Source organism: Protopterus annectens, chromosome 13.part0, assembly GCF_019279795.1.
Source record: "Protopterus annectens isolate FY-2018-M chromosome 13.part0, PAN1.0, whole genome shotgun sequence".
NCBI lineage: Eukaryota > Metazoa > Chordata > Ceratodontiformes > Protopteridae > Protopterus > Protopterus annectens.
This window is the reverse complement of record NC_056747.1, coordinates 856,336,372-856,357,371: the sequence shown is the minus strand read 5'-3', so window position 1 is coordinate 856,357,371 and position 21,000 is coordinate 856,336,372.

Here is a 21,000-nt window from a genome sequence, read left to right as displayed (position 1 = left end):
TGGACATGAGAAAGAAAAAAAAATAATATGGTGTAATATCTATGCAAAGGAGAAAGCAAAACTGTGAGACTGAATTAATATTTATTCAGTGAAAAAACATTGAATAAATATTAATTCAGTCTCACAGTTTGCTGGCTCATCTTTCAGCAACTGAATGTGCCAAAAAACAAAAAAAAGAATATAAGGTGACGGACTGGATGAGAAGGCAAGAAATGTGGAAAATGCATAAATTATAGTTGCAAGTATAAAAAAAAACTTCTGGAAGAACCTCATGTTGATCAGGATCGAATGCAGGAATGGTTAAGGAGAGATGAATTCAAACCAAGAGATGAAAAGTTAATATTGGTGGCTCAAGATAGTGGGCTACATTCAAGTTGGTTTGCAAAGTCCATTGAACATGTGGGAGAAACAAACAAATGTAGGTGTTGTAAAACAGAACTGGAAACAGTTGCACACTTCATTGGTGGTTGTGACATACTAATGGCACAAGGACTGTATACTGAAAGGTATAATAATGTGGCAAGACTGTTGCACTGGGGATTGTGCAAACATTATGGTACTGAAGTGACTGAAAAACAATGGAAACATGAGCCACAAAGCATCACAGAAAATGAAGTCTACATCACATGGGATCACCCATTACTAACAGTTCAAAAGATAGATGCGAGAAAACCAGATATAGTGGTCCATGAAAAGAAGACAAAAGTAGCATTGATCATTGAAATCGCCACACCCAGTGACTAAAGTGTCTTGTGTACAGAGAGAGACACAAAGTCATAAAACATCATGATTTGCAGGCAGAAATGAGAGCAATGTCGAAGAAAGATATCCAGACAGTTCCAATAGTAGTCTTATAAAAAAGAATCTACAATCAAATTTAGGTATGTTTTCAAAACGTGTCATTCCATATGAATTGCAGAAGGAGTCATTACTGGGCACATTGCGGGTGCTGCAAAGAGCACTTTTAGCTGATATCAAAGACTGAAACAATACTATTTCATGAACTTTAATCGTACTTTGACTTAGGAATGGGGTCCATTCCCGTTATGGTATTAGAAATCCAAAAGATTTGGAGAAATTAAAAAAAAGACAATATAATGGCCCCATTGGTATGTACTTGTGTAACCATATGACCCATGAGAGACAGCAGTGTTTCCTCACTAAAATAATCAAGGGCGTATATTTCTTGATCTACCCAAACTGCCTTAAAGAGGCAATCCCAGAGTCGAAAATTCTGACCTAAAGAAACTTATCCTGATACCTCCCAGTTGTCATCACCCACTTACCATGTCATCATCAACCCTACTCCTGGTTTCAGTTTACTTTATGCAGCCCTGTTTTCATTCCCTCTGGTGAACACAGTTAACAATATTCAGTTCCTGTCAAAGCTTTCAGTCCCTGATCACTGGGAAACAATAAGGCCATTACATTTTTGTGTGTGTTTGTGGTGATGTGGTTAGGCAAGTCTCAGTGTTTTCCTTTTATGAACTAGTCAAAAGGCTTATATTAATTGTGCAGGTCTTTCCTTTATTTGTTCTACGTAGTGTAACTGTGATCAGTATACTGAAAAGAGTACATTTTAGTGAATTACTGGGACTAAATATAGGAGATATGGGGCTGTTAATGAAACAGAGAGTAATATTGTTAATGAGGAAGAGCCAAATGATTTTAATGAATGTGTTCACAGTCCAAACAGTTTTTTAGATACAGAAAATCAGCCTCGAAGATCAGAGAGGCTACGCAACAGGGAAATGAATGGGGGGGAATTGCAGGAAAGTTACAAAATGAACGGAAGAATCAACAGGAGGGGGAGGTATTGACAGGTGGGGAAAGACTTGTGGATGAAACTATCAATTGTAATGAAAGTATTTGTAGGGGAATGTTTTGTGATTTTGTTAACAATGATGGGGTTGATATAGATGCAAGTTCTGAAAATGTTGATGAGAGAAGTTTTATACACAATGACAACAATAGGATATCTTTGTGCTGTGGGTTTGAGGGAATACATGAGAATTGTATTTATGAAAGTTGTACTGTGCCAGAAGTTCATGGCAATTGTGGATTTGTTATTAATGAAGGAGAGAATTTTAAAGTTTATCGGAAAAAAGGTTACTGCATTTATAATTATACAGATTTAAACATTAATAATGAACATTTTGAATTATTTGCAAAAGGGGTTAAAGTTGTCCCTATGTTTAAACTTGATATAGCTAAAACACTGTTGGAGCTAAAAATGTTCACCAGACAGATGCATTTAAAAATGTGTTTTGATGGGGGGGGTAAGAAGGTTGAAACAATAAATGTGAACAACCCCATTCCTGTCAATAGTTTTAAAAGAAAAAGTGCATTTATGCCTCCGTTGCATACAGAAGTTATAGGATTTGAAGTCTGTACCTGTCTGCCTGTTCAATAAAATCCTGTGGTGAATTTACCTTCGTGATACAACTGCTGGACTTTGTGGTGATTTGGAAGTTCTTTTATTGAATCTGCCCTGGTGGGTGCAACATTTTTCTTTTTAACCTTTACAAACCACTGGGACAGTTGTTGTGGTCAACGTTTTGGTGGATACACCATGCAAGCGATTTTAAAAGAACTGACTGTCGTTGTGGATAAGCTGATTAAAGCTTATGACTCTGATTCGGTAAACATGGCTAATACTGTTAATGGAGAGAATGGAGTGAATGGGGTTAACGAGCTGGTGAGCCCGACTGATTCGCAGGTGCGCCTCTTCACTCTGCATTCGCCGGTGGGGTCAATTCCGTGTGGGCAGCGTTCCAGGACAACAACGTACGCAAATGCGGCTGGTTCCCAGCAGAGGAACAATTTTCAAGAAGGAGCGTATGGGGACCCGAATGGGAATGAGCAACGCGGAGGCTTTGACATCACTTCCTGGTTTGACGAGCCGTTGACACGCGAAATGAACACGAACAACAGGAGAATGCTGGCGAAACCGTGTATAAGGGAGCAGATTGTGATGTACGAAAAACTGTGCACAAAATACCGTGCGATTCAGTTGGACACAAAGTTTTTGTTAAAATCTAAAGACTTAAATCAGGTTCCGAAGGGTCTTCGGGTGTGGAAAAGACCCATGGGAATTGAAGAGGGGTCGACAGCGTTTATGGAACTGGTAGACCTGTTTAACAAAACAGGTATGGACATGCTGGACATTATTATTAGAAACAATGATATTAAATTGAATGAGATGAAGGATGAAATAAGGCAAATGTATGTAAGTATTACTACTGATTTACTGTTCGAACAATATAAAAGTAATTTTGATAGGGTTATCAAAAGTATTGAAGCATTTGTCCTAAAAAATTGAAACGAAAGAAAGGAAGCTTGAAAGGGATATTTTAGATTATAAACACAAATGTGCATATCCGCCTGGGACTAAATACAGGAGATATGGGGCTGTTAATGAAACAGAGAGTAATATTGTTAATGAGGAAGAGCCAAATGATTTTAATGAATGTGTTCACAGTCCAAACAGTTTTTTAGATACAGAAAATCAGCCTCGAAGATCAGAGAGGCTACGCAACAGGGAAATGAATGGGGGGGAATTGCAGGAAAGTTACAAAATGAACGGAAGAATCAACAGAAGGGGGAGGTATTGACAGGTGGGGAAAGACTTGTGGATGAAACTATCAATTGTAATGAAAGTATTTGTAGGGGAATGTTTTGTGATTTTGTTAACAATGATGGGGTTGATATAGATGCAAGTTCTGAAAATGTTGATGAGAGAAGTTTTATACACAATGACAACAATAGGATATCTTTGTGCTGTGGGTTTGAGGGAATACATGAGAATTGTATTTATGAAAGTTGTACTGTGCCAGAAGTTCATGACAATTGTGGATTTGTTATTAATGAAGGAGAGAATTTTAAAGTTTATCGGAAAAAAGGTTACTGCATTTATAATTATACAGATTTAAACATTAATAATGAACATTTTGAATTATTTGCAAAAGGGGTTAAATTTGTCCCTATGTTTAAACTTGATATAGCTAAAACACTGTTGGAGCTAAAATGTTCACCAGACAGATGCATTTAAAAATGTTTTTGATGGGGGTAAGAAGGTTGAAACAATAAACGTGAACAACCCCACCCCTGTCAATAGTTTTAAAAGAAAAGTGCATTTATGCCTCCGTTGCATACAGAAGTTATAGGATTTGAAGTCTGTACCTGTCTGCCTGTTCAATAAAATCCTGTGGTGAATTTACCTTCGTGATACAACTGCTGGACTTTGTGGTGATTTGGAAGTTCTTTTATTGAATCTGCCCTGGTGGGTGCAACATTTTTCTTTTTAACCTTTACAAACCACTGTGACAGTTGTTGTGGTCAACGTTTTGGTGGATACACCATGCAAGCGATTTTAAAAGAACTGGCTGTCGTTGTGGATAAGCTGATTAAAGCTTATGACTCTGATTCGGTAAACATGGCTAATACTGTTAATGGAGAGAATGGAGTGAATGGGGTTAACGAGCTGGTGAGCCCGACTGATTCGCAGGTGCGCCTCTTCACTCTGCATTCGCTGGTGGGGTCAATTCCGTGTGGGCAGCGTTCCAGGACAACAACGTACAAAAATGCGGCTGGTTCCCAGCAGAGGAACAATTTTCAAGAAGGAGCGTATGGGGACCCGAATGGGATTGAGCAACGCGGAGGCTTTGACATCACTTCCTGGTTTGACGAGCCGTTGACACGCGAAATGAACACGAACAACAGGAGAATGCTGGCGAAACCGTGTATAAGGGAGCAGATTGTGATGTACGAAAAACTGTGCACAAAATACCGTGCGATTCAGTTGGACACAAAGTTTTTGTTAAAATCTAAAGACTTAAATCAGGTTCCGAAGGGTCTTCGGGTGTGGAAAAGACCCATGGGAATTGAAGAGGTCGACAGCGTTTATGGAACTGGTAGACCTGTTTAACAAAACAGGTATGGACATGCTGGACATTATTATTAGAAACAATGATATTAAATTGAATGAGATGAAGGATGAAATAAGGCAAATGTATGTAAGTATTACTACTGATTTACTGTTCGAACAATATAAAAGTAATTTTGATAGGGTTATCAAAAGTATTGAAGCATTTGTCCTAAAAAATTCTGAAACGAAAGAAAGGAAGCTTGAAAGGGATATTTAAGATTATAAACACAAATGTGCATATCCGCCTGGGACTAAATACAGGAGATATGGGGCTGTTAATGAAACAGAGAGTAATATTGTTAATGAGGAAGAGCCAAATGATTTTAATGAATGTGTTCACAGTCCAAACAGTTTTTTAGATACAGAAAATCAGCCTCGAAGATCAGAGAGGCTACGCAACAGGGAAATGAATGGGGGGGAATTGCAGGAAAGTTACAAAATGAACGGAAGAATCAACAGGAGGGGGAGGTATTGACAGGTGGGGAAAGACTTGTGGATGAAACTATCAATTGTAATGAAAGTATTTGTAGGGGAATGTTTTGTGATTTTGTTAACAATGATGGGGTTGATATAGATGCAAGTTCTGAAAATGTTGATGAGAGAAGTTTTATACACAATGACAACAATAGGATATCTTTGTGCTGTGGGTTTGAGGGAATACATGAGAATTGTATTTATGAAAGTTGTACTGTGCCAGAAGTTCATGGCAATTGTGGATTTGTTATTAATGAAAGAGAGAATTTTAAAGTTTATCGGAAAAAAGGTTACTGCATTTATAATTATACAGATTTAAACATTAATAATGAACATTTTGAATTATTTGCAAAAGGGGTTAAATTTGTCCCTATGTTTAAACTTGATATAGCTAAAACACTGTTGGAGCTAAAAATGTTCACCAGACAGATGCATTTAAAAATGTTTTTTGATGGGGGGGGGTAAGAAGGTTGAAACAATAAATGTGAACAACCCCATCCCTGTCAATAGTTTTACAAGAAAAAGTGCATTTATGCCTCCGTTGCATACAGAAGTTATAGGATTTGAAGTCTGTACCTGTCTGCCTGTTCAATAAAATCCTGTGGTGAATTTACCTTCGTGATACAACTGCTGGACTTTGTGGTGATTTGGAAGTTCTTTTATTGAATCTGCCCTGGTGGGTGCAACATTTTTCTTTTTAACCTTTACAAACCACTGGGACAGTTGTTGTGGTCAACGTTTTGGTGGATACACCATGCAAGCGATTTTAAAAGAACTGGCTGTCGTTGTGGATAAGCTGATTAAAGCTTATGACTCTGATTCGGTAAACATGGCTAATACTGTTAATGGAGAGAATGGAGTGAATGGGGTTAACGAGCTGGTGAGCCCGACTGATTCGCAGGTGCGCCTCTTCACTCTGCATTCGCCGGTGGGGTCAATTCCGTGTGGGCAGCGTTCCAGGACAACAACGTACACAAATGCGGCTGGTTCCCAGCAGAGGAACAATTTTCAAGAAGGAGCGTATGGGGACCCGAATGGGATTGAGCAACTCGGAGGCTTTGACATCACTTCCTGGTTTGACGAGCCGTTGACACGCGAAAGGAACACGAACAACAGGAGAATGCTGGCGAAACCGTGTATAAGGGAGCAGATTGTGATGTACGAAAAACTGTGCACAAAATACCGTGCGATTCAGTTGGACACAAAGTTTTTGTTAAAATCTAAAGACTTAAATCAGGTTCCGAAGGGTCTTCGGGTGTGGAAAAGACCCATGGGAATTGAAGAGGGGTCGACAGCGTTTATGGAACTGGTAGACCTGTTTAACAAAACAGGTATGGACATGCTGGACATTATTATTAGAAACAATGATATTAAATTGAATGAGATGAAGGATGAAATAAGGCAAATGTATGTAAGTATTACTACTGATTTACTGTTCGAACAATATAAAAGTAATTTTGATAGGGTTATCAAAAGTATTGAAGCATTTGTCCTAAAAAATTCTGAAACGAAAGAAAGGAAGCTTGAAAGGGATATTTCAGATTATAAACACAAATGTGCATATCCGCCTGGGACTAAATACAGGAGATATGGGGCTGTTAATGAAACAGAGAGTAATATTGTTAATGAGGAAGAGCCAAATGATTTTAATGAATGTGTTCACAGTCCAAACAGTTTTTTAGATACAGAAAATCAGCCTCGAAGATCAGGGAGGCTAAACAGGGAAATGAATGGGGGGGAATTGCAGGAAAGTTACAAAATGAACGGAAGAATCAACAGAAGGGGGAGGTATTGACAGGTGGGGAAAGACTTGTGGATGAAACTATCAATTGTAATGAAAGTATTTGTAGGGGAATGTTTTGTGATTTTGTTAACAATGATGGGGTTGATATAGATGCAAGTTCTGAAAATGTTGATGAGAGAAGTTTTATACACAATGACAACAATAGGATATCTTTGTGCTGTGGGTTTGAGGGAATACATGAGAATTGTATTTATGAAAGTTGTACTGTGCCAGAAGTTCATGACAATTGTGGATTTGTTATTAATGAAGGAGAGAATTTTAAAGTTTATCGGAAAAAAGGTTACTGCATTTATAATTATACAGATTTAAACATTAATAATGAACATTTTGAATTATTTGCAAAAGGGGTTAAATTTGTCCCTATGTTTAAACTTGATATAGCTAAAACACTGTTGGAGCTAAAAATGTTCACCAGACAGATGCATTTAAAAATGTTTTTTGATGGGGGGGGGGGGGTAAGAAGGTTGAAACAATAAATGTGAACAACCCCATCCCTGTCAATAGTTTTAAAAGAAAAAGTGCATTTATGCCTCCGTTGCATACAGAAGTTATAGGATTTGAAGTCTGTACCTGTCTGCCTGTTCAATAAAATCCTGTGGTGAATTTACCTTCGTGATACAACTGCTGGACTTTGTGGTGATTTGGAAGTTCTTTTATTGAATCTGCCCTGGTGGGTGCAACATTTTTCTTTTTAACCTTTACAAACCACTGTGACAGTTGTTGTGGTCAACGTTTTGGTGGATACACCATGCAAGCGATTTTAAAAGAACTGGCTGTCGTTGTGGATAAGCTGATTAAAGCTTATGACTCTGATTCGGTAAACATGGCTAATACTGTTAATGGAGAGAATGGAGTGAATGGGGTTAACGAGCTGGTGAGCCCGACTGATTCGCAGGTGCGCCTCTTCACTCTGCATTCGCCGGTGGGGTCAATTCCGTGTGGGCAGCGTTCCAGGACAACAACGTACACAAATGCGGCTGGTTCCCAGCAGAGGAACAATTTTCAAGAAGGAGCGTATGGGGACCCGAATGGGATTGAGCAATGCGGAGGCTTTGACATCACTTCCTGGTTTGACGAGCCGTTGACACGCGAAATGAACACGAACAACAGGAGAATGCTGGCGAAACCGTGTATAAGGGAGCAGATTGTGATGTACGAAAAACTGTGCACAAAATACCGTGCGATTCAGTTGGACACAAAGTTTTTGTTAAAATCTAAAGACTTAAATCAGGTTCCGAAGGGTCTTCGGGTGTGGAAAAGACCCATGGGAATTGAAGAGGGGTCGACAGCGTTTATGGAACTGGTAGACCTGTTTAACAAAACAGGTATGGACATGCTGGACATTATTATTAGAAACAATGATATTAAATTGAATGAGATGAAGGATGAAATAAGGCAAATGTATGTAAGTATTACTACTGATTTACTGTTTGAACAATATAAAAGTAATTTTGATAGGGTTATCAAAAGTATTGAAACATTTGTCCTAAAAAATTCTGAAACGAAAGAAAGGAAGCTTGAAAGGGATATTTTAGATTATAAACACAAATGTGCATATCCGCCTGGGACTAAATACAGGAGATATGGGGCTGTTAATGAAACAGAGAGTAATATTGTTAATGAGGAAGAGCCAAATGATTTTAATGAATGTGTTCACAGTCCAAACAGTTTTTTAGATACAGAAAATCAGCCTCGAAGATCAGAGAGGCTACACAACAGGGAAATGAATGGGGGGGAATTGCAGGAAAGTTACAAAATGAACGGAAGAATCAACAGGAGGGAGGTATTGACAGGTGGGGAAAGACTTGTGGATGAAACTATCAATTGTAATGAAAGTATTTGTAGGGAATGTTTTGTGATTTTGTTAACAATGATGGGGTTGATATAGATGCAAGTTCTGAAAATGTTGATGAGAGAAGTTTTATACACAATGACAACAATAGGATATCTTTGTGCTGTGGGTTTGAGGGAATACATGAGAATTGTATTTATGAAAGTTGTACTGTGCCAGAAGTTCATGACAATTGTGGATTTGTTATTAATGAAGGAGAGAATTTTAAAGTTTATCGGAAAAAAGGTTACTGCATTTATAATTATACAGATTTAAACATTAATAATGAACATTTTGAATTATTTGCAAAAGGGGTTAAATTTGTCCCTATGTTTAAACTTGATATAGCTAAAACACTGTTGGAGCTAAAAATGTTCACCAGACAGATGCATTTAAAAATGTTTTTTGATGGGGGGGGGTAAGAAGGTTGAAACAATAAATGTGAACAACCCCATCCCTGTCAATAGTTTTACAAGAAAAAGTGCATTTATGCCTCCGTTGCATACAGAAGTTATAGGATTTGAAGTCTGTACCTGTCTGCCTGTTCAATAAAATCCTGTGGTGAATTTACCTTCGTGATACAACTGCTGGACTTTGTGGTGATTTGGAAGTTCTTTTATTGAATCTGCCCTGGTGGGTGCAACATTTTTCTTTTTAACCTTTACAAACCACTGGGACAGTTGTTGTGGTCAACGTTTTGGTGGATACACCATGCAAGCGATTTTAAAAGAACTGGCTGTCGTTGTGGATAAGCTGATTAAAGCTTATGACTCTGATTCGGTAAACATGGCTAATACTGTTAATGGAGAGAATGGAGTGAATGGGGTTAACGAGCTGGTGAGCCCGACTGATTCGCAGGTGCACCTCTTCACTCTGCATTCGCCGGTGGGGTCAATTCCGTGTGGGCAGCGTTCCAGGACAACAACGTACGCAAATGCGGCTGGTTCCCAGCAGAGGAACAATTTTCAAGAAGGAGCGTATGGGGACCCGAATGGGATTGAGCAACGCGGAGGCTTTGACATCACTTCCTGGTTTGACGAGCCGTTGACACGCGAAATGAACACGAACAACAGGAGAATGCTGGCGAAACCGTGTATAAGGGAGCAGATTGTGATGTACGAAAAACTGTGCACAAAATACCGTGCGATTCAGTTGGACACAAAGTTTTTGTTAAAATCTAAAGACTTAAATCAGGTTCAAGGGTCTTCGGGTGTGGAAAAGACCCATGGAATTGAAGAGGGTCGACAGCGTTACGGAACTGGTAGACCTGTTTAACAAAACAGGTATGGACATGCTGGACATTATTATTAGAAACAATGATATTAAATTGAATGAGATGAAGGATGAAATAAGGCAAATGTATGTAAGTATTACTACTGATTTACTGTTCGAACAATATAAAAGTAATTTTGATAGGGTTATCAAAAGTATTGAAGCATTTGTCCTAAAAAATTCTGAAACGAAGAAAGGAAGCTTGAAAGGGATATTTCAGATTATAAACACAAATGTGCATATCCGCCTGGGACTAAATACAGGAGATATGGGGCTGTTAATGAAACAGAGAGTAATATTGTTAATGAGGAAGAGCCAAATGATTTTAATGAATGTGTTCACAGTCCAAACAGTTTTTTAGATACAGAAAATCAGCCTCGAAGATCAGAGAGGCTACGCAACAGGGAAATGAATGGGGGGGAATTGCAGGAAAGTTACAAAATGAACGGAAGAATCAACAGGAGGGGGAGGTATTGACAGGTGGGGAAAGACTTGTGGATGAAACTATCAATTGTAATGAAAGTATTTGTAGGGGAATGTTTTGTGATTTTGTTAACAATGATGGGGTTGATATAGATGCAAGTTCTGAAAATGTTGATGAGAGAAGTTTTATACACAATGACAACAATAGGATATCTTTGTGCTGTGGGTTTGAGGGAATACATGAGAATTGTATTTATGAAAGTTGTACTGTGCCAGAAGTTCATGACAATTGTGGATTTGTTATTAATGAAGGAGAGAATTTTAAAGTTTATCGGAAAAAAGGTTACTGCATTTATAATTATACAGATTTAAACATTAATAATGAACATTTTGAATTATTTGCAAAAGGGGTTAAATTTGTCCCTATGTTTAAACTTGATATAGCTAAAACACTGTTGGAGCTAAAAATGTTCACCAGACAGATGCATTTAAAAATGTTTTTTGATGGGGGGGGGTAAGAAGGTTGAAACAATAAATATGAACAACCCCATCCCTGTCAATAGTTTTAAAAGAAAAAGTGCATTTATGCCTCCTGCATACAGAAGTTATAGGATTTGAAGTCTGTACCTGTCTGCCTGTTCAATAAAATCCTGTGGTGAATTTACCTTCGTGATACAACTGCTGGACTTTGTGGTGATTTGGAAGTTCTTTATTGAATCTGCCCTGGTGGGTGCAACATTTTTCTTTTTAACCTTTACAAACCACTGTGACAGTTGTTGTGGTCAACGTTTTGGTGGATACACCATGCAAGCGATTTTAAAAGAACTGGCTGTCGCTAGGATAAGCTGATTAAAGCTTATGACTCTGATTCGTAAACATGGCTAATACTGTTAATGGAGAGAATGGAGTGAATGGGGTTAACGAGCTGGTGAGCCCGACTGTTTCGCAGGTGCGCCTCTTCACTCTGCATTCGCCGGGGGTCAATTCCGTGTGGGCAGCGTTCCAGGACAACAACGCATTACACAAATGCGGCTGGTTCCCAGCAGAGGAACAATTTTCAAGAAGGAGCGATGGGGACCCGAATGGGATTGAGCAATGCGGAGGCTTTGACATCACTTCCTGGTTTGACGAGCCGCTGACACGAAATGAACAAGAACAACAGGAGAATGCTGGCGAAACCGTGTATAAGGGAGCAGATTGGGGTGTAAGAAAACTGTGCACAAAATACCGTGCGATTCAGTTGGACACAAAGTTTTTGTTAAAATCTAAAGACTTAAATCAGGTTCGAAGGGTCTTCGGTGTGGAAAAGACCCATGGGAATTGAAGAGGGGTCGACAGCGTTTATGGAACTGGTAGACCTGTTTAACAAAACAGGTATGGACATGCTGGACATTATTATTAGAAACAATGATATTAAATTGAATGAGATGAAGGATGAAATAAGGCAAATGTATGTAAGTATTACTACTGATTTACTGTTTGAACAATATAAAAGTAATTTTGATAGGGTTATCAAAAGTATTGAAGCATTTGTCCTAAAAAATTCTGAAACGAAAGAAAGGAAGCTTGAAAGGGATATTTTAGATTATAAACACAAATGTGCATATCCGCCTGGGACTAAATACAGGAGATATGGGGCTGTTAATGAAACAGAGAGTAATATTGTTAATGAGGAAGAGCCAAATGATTTTAATGAATGTGTTCACAGTCCAAACAGTTTTTTAGATACAGAAAATCAGCCTCGAAGATCAGAGAGGCTAAACAGGAAATGAATGGGGAATTGCAGGAAAGTTACAAAATGAACGGAAGAATCAACAGGAGGGGGAGGTATTGACAGGTGGGGAAAGACTTGTGGATGAAACTATCAATTGTAATGAAAGTATTTGTAGGGGAATGTTTTGTGATTTTGTTAACAATGATGGGGTTGATATAGATGCAAGTTCTGAAAATGTTGATGAGAGAAGTTTTATACACAATGACAACAATAGGATATCTTTGTGCTGTGGGTTTGAGGGAATACATGAGAATTGTATTTATGAAAGTTGTACTGTGCCAGAAGTTCATGACAATTGTGGATTTGTTATTAATGAAGGAGAGAATTTTAAAGTTTATCGGAAAAAAGGTTACTGCATTTATAATTATACAGATTTAAACATTAATAATGAACATTTTGAATTATTTGCAAAAGGGGTTAAATTTGTCCCTATGTTTAAACTTGATATAGCTAAAACACTGTTGGAGCTAAAAATGTTCACCAGACAGATGCATTTAAAAATGTTTTTTGATGGGGGGGGGGGGTAAGAAGGTTGAAACAATAAATGTGAACAACCCCATCCCTGTCAATAGTTTTAAAAGAAAAAGTGCATTTATGCCTCCGTTGCATACAGAAGTTATAGGATTTGAAGTCTGTACCTGTCTGCCTGTTCAATAAAATCCTGTGGTGAATTTACCTTCGTGATACAACTGCTGGACTTTGTGGTGATTTGGAAGTTCTTTTATTGAATCTGCCCTGGTGGGTGCAACATTTTTCTTTTTAACCTTTACAAACCACTGGGACAGTTGTTGTGGTCAACGTTTTGGTGGATACACCATGCAAGCGATTTTAAAAGAACTGGCTGTCGCTAGGATAAGCTGATTAAAGCTTATGACTCTGATTCGCAAACATGGCTAATACTGTTAATGGAGAGAATGGAGTGAATGGGGTTAACGAGCTGGTGAGCCCGACTGATTCGCAGGTGAGCCTCTTCACTCTGCATTCGCCGGTGGGGTCAATTCCGTGTGGGCAGCGTTCCAGGACAACAACGTACGCAAATGCGGCTGGTTCCCAGCAGAGGAACAATTTTCAAGAAGGAGCGTATGGGGACCCGAATGGGATTGAGCAACGCGGAGGCTTTGACATCACTTCCTGGTTTGACGAGCCGTTGACACGTGAAATGAACACGAACAACAGGAGAATGCTGGCGAAACCGTGTATAAGGGAGCAGATTGTGATGTACGAAAAACTGTGCACAAAATACCGTGCGATTCAGTTGGACACAAAGTTTTTGTTAAAATCTAAAGACTTAAATCAGGTTCCGAAGGGTCTTCGGGTGTGGAAAAGACCCATGGGCATTGAAGAGGGGTCGACAGCGTTTATGGAACTGGTAGACCTGTTTAACAAAACAGGTATGGACATGCTGGACATTATTATTAGAAACAATGATATTAAATTGAATGAGATGAAGGATGAAATAAGGCAAATGTATGTAAGTATTACTACTGATTTACTGTTCGAACAATATAAAAGTAATTTTGATAGGGTTATCAAAAGTATTGAAGCATTTGTCCTAAAAAATTCTGAAACGAAAGAAAGGAAGCTTGAAAGGGATATTTTAGATTATAAACACAAATGTGCATATCCGCCTGGGACTAAATACAGGAGATATGGGGCTGTTAATGAAACAGAGAGTAATATTGTTAATGAGGAAGAGCCAAATGATTTTAATGAATGTGTTCACAGTCCAAACAGTTTTTTAGATACAGAAAATCAGCCTCGAAGATCAGAGAGGCTACGCAACAGGGAAATGAATGGGGGGGAATTGCAGGAAAGTTACAAAATGAACGGAAGAATCAACAGGAGGGGGAGGTATTGACAGGTGGGGAAAGACTTGTGGATGAAACTATCAATTGTAATGAAAGTATTTGTAGGGGAATGTTTTGTGATTTTGTTAACAATGATGGGGTTGATATAGATGCAAGTTCTGAAAATGTTGATGAGAGAAGTTTTATACACAATGGCAACAATAGGATATCTTTGTGCTGTGGGTTTGAGGGAATACATGAGAATTGTATTTATGAAAGTTGTACTGTGCCAGAAGTTCATGACAATTGTGGATTTGTTATTAATGAAGGAGAGAATTTTAAAGTTTATCGGAAAAAAGGTTACTGCATTTATAATTATACAGATTTAAACATTAATAATGAACATTTTGAATTATTTGCAAAAGGGGTTAAATTTGTCCCTATGTTTAAACTTGATATAGCTAAAACACTGTTGGAGCTAAAAATGTTCACCAGACAGATGCATTTAAAAATGTTTTTTGATGGGGGGGGGTAAGAAGGTTGAAACAATAAATGTGAACAACCCCATCCCTGTCAATAGTTTTAAAAGAAAAAGTGCCTTTATGCCTCCGTTGCATACAGAAGTTATAGGATTTGAAGTCTGTACCTGTCTGCCTGTTCAACAAAATCCTGTGGTGAATTTACCTTCATGATACAACTGCTGGACTTTGTGGTGATTTGGAAGTTCTTTTATTGAATCTGCCCTGGTGGGTGCAACATTTTTCTTTTTAATTCATACTAAATCTTAGCAGTCTCTTGACATATTCCCTTTACTCTGTAGTAAAGCAATCTCAGAATTAGTATGTAAAACTATCTCAGGTTGCCATACTGTACAGCCCCCGTTGTGACAGTAAGTTTTGAACTTTATTGTTTAAAATGAATATATTGCTTGCGTCACACACACTGTATGTTTTTTTACAGCAGGTCAGAAAACCATTACACTTGGCTAGTATTCAGACATGTAAAAACAAAACATTGAAAAAAAAAGAAAACTGCTTCTACTACTGCTCGAAACTTGCATCGTTCTGATGCTTCTACAGAGCAAGTGGCAGCCATGCCTAACATCATAGCACTTAGCTAGCATTCAGAAACCTGCAGAAAATAAAATATGAAATGAAATGAACAGAAAACTCTGTTAACTAACATTTTAGCTTTGCATTGCTCATGTGCTTTAGCATTGTCGCCTCAATCAAGAGGTTCTCCGGTTCGATCCTCGGCTGGAGTGCCTTCTGTGCGGAGTCTGCATGTCCTCCCTGTGGTCACGTGGGTTTCCTCTGGGTGCTCCGGTTTCCTCCCACATCCCAAAGACATGCTGCAGGTGGATTGGACACACTAAATTGGCCGTAGGTGTGAGTGTGTGTGTGTGTGCCTTCTGTGGAAGGTTGGGCGCCGGGCTGGCAACTCGACACTGTAAAACTCCACTGCCAATCATGAGCGGACAGGTGATCCACTGTGGCGACCCCTAACTGGGAAAAGCCAAAAGAAGAAGAAGAAGAAGAAGAATTGCTCATGTGCTTTCCTGCAAGGTAGTGGCAAGTGAGGTAAAAAAAATCCTGAAAAGCTACTTTTTTTCTGAAGATAAAAACAGCACAGGTGAAACTAATGAATGAATTGGTGAAAGGTAGTAGCAAGTGAGGTAAAAAAAAAATCCTGAAAAGCTACTTTTTTTTCTGAAGATAAAAAGAGCACAGGTGAAACTAATGAATGACTTGGTAAGAGCTGTTGTGAGTACATCTGCAATTTGAGATGTTATTTGACTAAGACCATTGAAACTTCCTGTAGGTAACCCTCCCCCAACCTCCCCACAGCCAAAGCTGGGACATGCTCAGAAAGCCAGACTGAAAATGTTAACAAAGACCAGAATCAAAGCAAAAAAAATCCCTGGGACTGTCACTTTAAAAACTTACCGCTCTCTTTTTAATTTCCTAAAGACTTTTGAGAGGTGACCTTTGTCTAGCCTACAGAGCCAAAAAGAATCCAGTCCTATGAGACCTCATGCAAATCCAAAAACTACTAACATCCTCAGCACCTGCTCAAGAGATCTTAACTTCCACCAAAATATAAATAGGATCTGCTGGTGATATATAAATATATTAAGTGTGTGTGTGTGTGTGTGTGTGTGTGTGTGTGTGTGTGTGTGTGTGTGTATATATATATATATATATATATATATATCTATATATATATATATATATAGCTATATATATATATATATATATATATATATATCTATATATATATATATATATATATATATATATATATATATATATATATATATATCCCAGAGAATTCCTCTTTTATGGAATAGACTTCCTTTGGATGCAAAGCAAAGTTGCTCCCTGACTCTATTTAAGCATAACCTGGATGAATAGTGGGCATTTGTATATACACCCACAGTCTGGCCCCTCAAGCCCTCACTGAAAGGGGTAGAAACTAGGCATAAATTAATCATGTCAGTGGGTACTTATGATTTTCTAGGCTACAATGGTGCCTTTCAATGAAAGACTTCCTTAATGGGTCACAAATACTCACCCATTACCCAATATGCATAGCTGGTCCCCTACATCCAACTTCAGCTGCTGGAACTCCCTGTAATTTGACTAAAGGGTAATTGTGAGGTGGAGTTCAGGGAGGAGTTAAGACAGGCACTGGGTGGCAGTGAAGAGTTACCAAATAGCTGGGTAACTACAGCAGAGCTAGTAAGGGAGATGGCTAGAAAGGTGCTTGGTATCACATCTGGACAGAGGAAGGACGACAAGGAGACATGGTGGTGGAATGAAGAAGTACAGGAGAGTATACAGAGAAAGAGGTTGGCAAAGAAGAAGTAGGATTGTCGGAGAGATGAAGAAAGTAAACAGGAGTATAAGGAGATGAGGTGCATGGCAAAGAGAGAGGTGGCGAAGGCTAAGGATAAGGCATATGAAGAGTTGTATGAAAGGTTGGACATTAAGGAGGGAGAAAAGGACCTGTACCGATTGGCTAGACAGAGGGACCGAGCTAGGAAAGATGTGCAGCAGGTAAAGGTGATAAAGGATAATGAGGGAAACATGCTCACAAGCGAGGAGAGTGTGTTGAGGAGATGGAAAGAGTACCTTGAGGGGTTGATGAATGAAGAGAATGAGAGGGAGAGAAGGTTGGATGATGTGCAGATAGTGAATCATGAAGTGCAATGGATTAGCAAGGAGGAAGTAAGGATAGCTATGAAGAGAATGAAGAATGGAAAGGCTGTTGGCCCAGATGACATACCTGTGGAAGCATGGAGGTGTTTAGGTGAAATGGCAGTTGAGTTTTTAACCAGATTATTTAATGAAATCTTGGAAAGTGAGAGGATGCCTGAGGAATGGAGAAAAAGTGTTTTGGTACCGATTTTTAAGAATAAGTGTGATGTGCAGAGCTGTAGTAACTACAGAGGGATTAAATTGATCAGTCACAGCATGAAGTTGTGGGAAAGAGTAGTGGAAGCAAGGTTAAGAAGGGACGTGATGATTAGTGATCAGCAGTATGGTTTCATACCGGGAAAGAGCACAACAGATGCGATGTTTGCTCTGAAAGTGTTGATGGAAAAGTACAGAGAATGTCAGGAGTTGCATTGGGTTTTTGTAGACTTAGAGAAAGCATATGACAGGGTGCCTAGAGAGGAGTTGTGGTATTGTATGAGGAATTCAGGAGTGTCAGAGAAGTATGTAAGAGTGGTACAGGATATGTACGAGGGTAGTGTGACAGCGGCGAGGTCTGAGGTGGGAGTGACGGATGCATTTAAGGTGGAGGTGGGGTTACATCAAGGATCAGCTCTGAGCCCTTTCTTATTTGCAATGATGATGGACAGGTTGACAGACGAGATCAGACAGGAGTCCCCGTGGACTATGATGTTTGCAGATGACATTGTGATCTGTAGTGAGAGTAGGGAACAGGTGGAGGAGACCCTGGAGAAATGGAGATATGCTCTAGAGAGAAGAGGAATGAAGATCAGCAGGACTAAGACAGAATATATGTGTGTGAATGAGAGGGAGGATAGAGGAATGGTGAGGATGCAAGGAGTAGAGGTGGCGAAGGTGGATGAGTTTAAATACTTGGGGTTAATAGTTCAGAGTAACAGTGAGTGTGGAAGAGAGGTGAAGAAGAGAGTACAGGCAGGATGGAGTGGGTGGAGAAGAGTGTCAGGAGTGATTTGTGCCAGACAAGTACCTGTAAGAGTGAAAGGGAAGGTCTATAAGAGGATAGTGAGACCAGCTATGTTATATGGGTTGGAAACAGTGGCATTGACAAAAAGGCAGGAGTTTGAGCTGGATGTGGCAGAATTAATGATGTTAAGATTTGCACTGGGTGTGACGAGGGTGGACAGGATTAGGAATAAGTATATTAGAGGGTCAGCTCAGGTTGGAAGGTTTGGAGACAAAGCCAGAGAGGCATGATTACATTGGTTTGGACATGTGCTGAGGAGGGATGCTGAGTATATTGGGAAAAAGATGCTAAGGATGAAGCTACCAGGTAACAGGAAAAGAGGAAGGCCTAAGATAAGGTTTATGGATGTGGTGAGAGAGGACATGCAGGTGGTTGGTGTGACAGAGCAAGATGCAGAGGACAGGAAGACATGGAAACAGGTGATCTGCTGTGGCGACCCCTAACGGGAACAGCCGAAAGAAAATGGTGATGATATATGTAGATATTTCTTGTTAGCGCTGTAGGTGCCAAATTTTCAAATTTTTGTGTGCTGATTAGTGATTGGAGCAAACATGGAAGTCTCAGTGGGCTAGGAGCTCTTTTGTAGTCAGCGTGTGATACCACAGCAAAAAACACAATGATGTGGTACCTGAACAAACTGAGAATGATTTACTCCTTTAAGATATGTAGGTCAGCAATGTCATTTTATGGGTAGGGCTTGTATCTGGGATTGCCAGTCCAAGCTGCCTTTATCTCCTCTTATCCAAATTTACTTGCATATTCCATTAACTGAGACAATTTGTTCACCTACAAACAGGAACTCAGCAAACATTTTTGTCCAGGTTACTCAAACATGGGTTCAATTGATGGTCAATATGCTTGCATCTCATCAGAACCACTAGATAACATTATTTTTTTTTTTTGCAATAAACATTCTTATCACAAACTTTTGGACAAAGGTACTTCAACTGGACTGGAGAGTAAAGTCACAACCTGCTTTATGCATCTCTCCAGTTCTACTCTTTGCAAACTTAATTCTAATAGCTCCTTTTTTGGACAAGACAGCATTTAGTTCCTGTTATACCAAATAGCATAACATCTCATGCTTCTGCTGTTAATGCTTATTAGCCTTACAAGAGTGCAGTTTTATTTTAAATCCATACTGAAATGCCAGGATTTACAGCTTGGAGAATTTGTAGGTAATATTATTATTTAACATTTGTTGACTAGGAAAGTCCGACTAGGACAGAGCCTATTTTCAGCAGAGGCCCAGGGAGAAATGCTTGAGGCGCATGTCTTTGGAATGTGGGAGGAAACCGGAGTACCCAGAGGAAACCCACCTGAACACAGGGGTGACATGCAGACTCTGCACAGAAAGCACCCCCAGCAGAGAATGAAACTGGAGAACCTCTTGCTGTGAGGTTGCTGCAGCACTAATTGTTTTTCTACAAATGTTGCAGCTATGTATTTTACAAGGTTCTAAGAAGCCTTCAACCAGGAATTCCTTTTTAGCAGAAATAGAAAAAGGTTTCCACTTGGTGTCATATAGAACCTTTGGATCATTCTTCTTCTTCTCTTGTGCCTTAAAGTTTACAAAATTTGTAAAGTTTTTCTGCCACTTTCATAGTCCTTAGTCAAAGACCATTTGACAGTCATTTCTGTTTGTCATCCTCATATTCTTTCTCAAATTACAGCTAAATGTGCATTTACTGACGATCTGTTAGTGTTTGTTGTGCTAGAGTTTTGGTCATTTGGACAGGATACATGAACATCTTTATGATATTCGGAAGGGGAACACTAAGAATGCACCTCTGCAGACATATGCAGAGATGTAATGATTTTAACAAGTACATTTTCTTTTGTCATTGATAGGGTACTACGTAGTGATCAAGGGGGAGAATTTAACAACAAGCTTGAAATAAAGGAATTGAATTGGCAAATTAGGTTAAATGTATGTGTAGAACCAGATTTAAATGATTTTACACCCTTAGCTTGTGTTTTAAAAGATAAGAGACGCAACATTATAAGAGTTGTTTTGGGATTTGAAGAGCATTATTTATTTATTTGTCTTTGTTTACCGGGAAGGTCTGACTAATATCCATTTTCAGCAGAGGCCCAGGGAGAAAAGTTCCATTTCCTTGCAATGCATTATACTAAGTTCCACTTAAACACAGAGTAGTTGCATTTCTATTTAACATTTATACAAAAAACAGTAGTTACATTTATACTTCTAAGATATTACAGAGGTGGAAGTTACTAAAATTTTACAGAGGGAAGAGTGCGGCCACTTATATTTTGGTATTGGTTTAGTATTAATTGTAAATTTGGATAATTCGTTTTGAGATATTTATAGATAAGCAGAACCAGAAAAAATATGTGCACCAAGGCCAACTAGACAAACCAAAAACAGGCAAAGGTTACGGATGGTCAATAAAAGCCGGAGAAGAACTTAGCATACACAAAACTTTAATCCATGCTTTTGTCAGGAGTGACTTCTTCAGAATA